A 3,880-nucleotide genomic window follows, 5' to 3' on the forward strand; every position below is an offset into this window, starting at 1 on the left:
CCCCCTCCCACGCTCACCCCTCCCTGCTGGACTACCAGACCCTTCCAGCACCTCCTCCCCCACCTCCTTATCGTCCCCAGCCTCTCTCTTCCCCTTTCTCCTGGTATTGATTTTTCTTTACTGGGTTTTTTTTTTTTTAAAGGTGATTTAATTGCTTTTTTAAGGTTACTTCAGTCTGGGGCTCTGCCAGGAAAGCGGGGAACTGCCCCCCAAGCTCTCCCCAGCACTGGTTGCCGCCCAGGACTCAGTGTGTGTCACTAAATTGTCCTGCCATCCAATGAGATCACAGGGTCTTTCTCCCCAACATACTGGCCTCCGTCACGAGCCCGAAGCACGCCCTCTTTTCTCCTGAGGGCATGTCGGGGAGCCTTCAACCTCTAGAAGGAATGAAGTTGGGTGGTAAGCTGGTGCTGGGGGGCGGGGCAGGGGCAGGATGGTGAGGGGAGTTCTAGGCCAGCGGGAAGTGGAGCAGCAGTTAGCTGCATTTCCGCCCCCCACCCCCCGCTGCCCTACAGCGAGCTGTCTTCAATTGTCCCCAAGCCCTCATCCTCCAGTCTCCCAGGCCCCAGGAATATGGTTGTGCTCAGTGGGAGCCCCCACCATGTCCTTTCAGCCCATCCCTTGGCCTTTTCCCCCTACTCCTCCAGCCTCTTCTATCACCCACCCTGTCCCCTTACACCCCTTTCCCCTCTGGCCCCCGTCCTTTCTCCCCTCCCTCCCCCCCCCTTCCCTGCCTGCCTCCCTCTCTGCCCGGCTGCAGTTGGGTGATAATCTCCCTCATTTAGCCTCCCGGCTGCTTCCCCGGCTCATTGCCCAGCTGGTCCCTGGGGCCCAGCCCAGTTTCTTCCCCACCCCCACGCCCAGCCCTGCGCCCAAGCTCCCCCATCCCTTCCCTGCTTCCCCCACCCACTCCCAGGGGACCAGCTGCCCCCTGCAGTGAGCATCAGGGCCAAGTGTGGCTAGCCAGGACCCAAGCTGGGTGTGAGCAAAGGGGGAGGGGCTGCCAAGGACTCTGGGGGTGGGAATGTGGGTGCAGGTTGGGGGGGGCGGGGGGGAGTGTGGAGTGCAGGGTCAGGATGTGAAGCCTCAGCCAGACATCCTCTGCCCACCAGTTGTCCCCATTCCCCAGATTTGTTCGCAGTCCAGTTCTCCACCCACCCCCCAGGGGCTGAACTAGGCTTCCTAACAGAGAGAACAGTGGATGGACTGAGAGGCAGAGATTAGAGTACCATCTGTACAGCCTGCCCAGGCAGGGCACGGGAATGGGGGGCAGAGAGGTAGGGAGGGCAGGAGGGTTCTGACTCAGAGCACCTGGTAGGGGGCACGGAGGTTTTTCTTTGGGCAAAATGCTCCAAAAGGTAGACCTGGAGACGTCCCAGGATCCTGCTTGCGGGGCTCCAAGGCGCATCCCGCACCCCGAGCTCTGGGGTTCCCTCTTCCCAGCAGGGACCCGCAAGCTGAGCTGCATTTGCCCCTTTCCCCCATTTGTGGGCCTTAGACTCCCAGCCTGGGTGGCCCCACTCCTAAATGACATGACCCCCAAACTCCTAGATAGCATTCTAGGGGGAGGGCCCAGTCTCCCCCTGCTCGCAGAGTACACCCCTTGCCACCCTGCCCAGATCAGACACCTGTCCCAGGCCTGGCTCTGCTGCGGACCAAGGCATGAGCCAGCGTGGGACAGACGTGGGTGGGAAGGGACACGGATGGGGGGGTGCGGAGGCCGGGACTGGGCCAGGCCTGGCTGGTGAGCGAGCAGCGGTGACAAACGGGCTGTGCGGGGGCCGAGGGGCGGGGGGCGGACGGCGGCTGATTTATCTGGGTTATTTATGCTGCGGACGAGGCAGGAGAAGCGGTTAATGAGAGTTCCAGCGAAGGGGGTGGGGAGGCCCGGACGTGATCTGAGGCAACTGAAGAGGGTTAGCGTCCCGCCACCAGGCCCTGCCCCCACTGCCCACCAGCACTCTGCACACCCTACCCTGTCCAAGGACCAGCCCAGCCCTGCCCAGCCCTGAGCCCTCTCCTGTGGCAGGCACCAACAACCCAAGCCGAGGCTGTGGGTTACTGGGATTGAAGGGGACCGTGTCCAAGATTGAGGGGCTGCTGGAAGAACCGGGGGAGGGGGCCAGGAGATGGAGGGCAGGGAAGGAAGAAAGATGGAAAATCTTGGCTGGTCAGAAACTGACCAAGTCTGTGGGGCCTGCGGGGGAGGGCTGAGGCGGAAGGAGATCAGTGTGGGACTGGGTGGGCAGCTGCAACCTCGGGGCTGAGGCTGGAGAGAGAGCAAAGGGCACTGGGGTGCAGATCTGGCGTCAGCCAGGAGTCATCATGGGGGGCCTGAGAGGCAGAGACAGGCCAGGGGGTGCTGGTCAGAGAGAAGAGAGAACCGGGGAAGGAGGGGGGGAAGAAGATCCCGAGAAGGAGGGGGAGAGGGCTTTGCAGCAGGGAAAGCTGCTGAGAGCAGATAAGGCGGCACGGCAGCAGCAGGGATTAAAGCTCTGAGGGGCAGGGGCGGGGACGAGGCGTGGGACACGGGGGTGGGGGCAGGCAGGAGGAGAGGGTTGAGGGCAAGACACCGGGGCCAAGGAGATGAGCGCGGAGAAACGAGGGCTGCCAAGGGGCAGGATTTAATCAGAGGCCAGAGGTGGTCATCGCCTGGGAAGCGGGATGGTGGAGGCGGGGAGAAGGGACTCCTGATCACCCCTGCTGAGGAGGGGGGACTTTTCCGCCACCGACGGAGGCCCCATACCCTGCGCCTTTTGGCGTAGCAAAGCTAAGCAGAGGGGTGCGTTGCTGAGTGGACGGTGCTGCAGGTTGTTGGGGACGGGAGTGCCAGGGCCCGGCCCTGGGAGCCGACCTCTGGCTAGAACTTGGACGTACAGCACCTCCTTGAGGCGGCCAGTGGAACACAGAGTGTCACGGGGACCTTGACCACACTCCAGGGTGCCCAGCCAGTCCGCCCTGGGATGGAGACCCCATCACGTCCAGGGTGGCAAGGACCAGTGCTTCAGAGGGGGTTTCTTTGTGGGAAGGGGCATGGGCATGGAGCGGGGGACTGGCTTCCCCAGGCTCAAGCTTCGGACTCAGATGCCCCTTACCACCCGCTGCTCTCCTGTTCTCCAAGCCTCCCAGAAGCGTGTGCCTGGGGAGGGTGAAGCCCCTGTTCCCTCCAGACGAGGGCGAGAGCGGTTCAGAGGTGGCCAAGTCGGTGGAGGGGAGCCTGGAGGGAAGGAAGGGAAGGAGGAGGAAGGGGTGGGGGCGGCAGGCGGGGCAGAGTAATTGCATGTTTGTCAGTTCTCCTGTCTCTGCACACGAGGGAGCGTGTGTGGTGGTGAGTGTAGCTTCGCCTCGAGGAGTCTGTGTCTGTTGGCAGAAGTGTCAGTGCGTCTGTCTCAGGGGTCTGGGCTCTCCTTGGCCCCCGCCCCAACTTTGTGTTTTGGGGAGCGCGGCTCTGGGCACACCCAGCTGTGCTCCGTGCTGATGCGGCAGATGTGGCAGGGCCCCAGCTGTGCCTGCTTCCCGGAGAGGGGGAGGGGGCTGCAATCTGCTCCCCTATGATGGCTGCTAAGTGCCAGGGGGAGGGGATGGGGATGGGGGTGGGAAGGAGGCCCAGGCAGGAGGGAGATGAGGGCCCTGGCACTCCCCCCGCCCCATCCTGGCCAGCCTGCCCCCAGTCTGCGTTCTTGGCTCGGCCTCTTCCCCCTAGCTGGCTCCCGAAGCCCATCCAAATTTCTCTCCACGCTCAGTCCCGGTCGGTCCCCAGCTCTCCTCCTCTGTCACCCCATCCAGCTCAGTGCCAGGGACCCGCCCCCACTCCCCGGCCCCCAGCTCGCTCCCCCTCGCTGATTTTACAGAATAATCTTTTTATGGAAACCGAAAAAAG

This window comes from Pseudorca crassidens, chromosome 6 (assembly GCF_039906515.1).
Source record: "Pseudorca crassidens isolate mPseCra1 chromosome 6, mPseCra1.hap1, whole genome shotgun sequence".
Taxonomy (NCBI): domain Eukaryota; kingdom Metazoa; phylum Chordata; class Mammalia; order Artiodactyla; family Delphinidae; genus Pseudorca; species Pseudorca crassidens.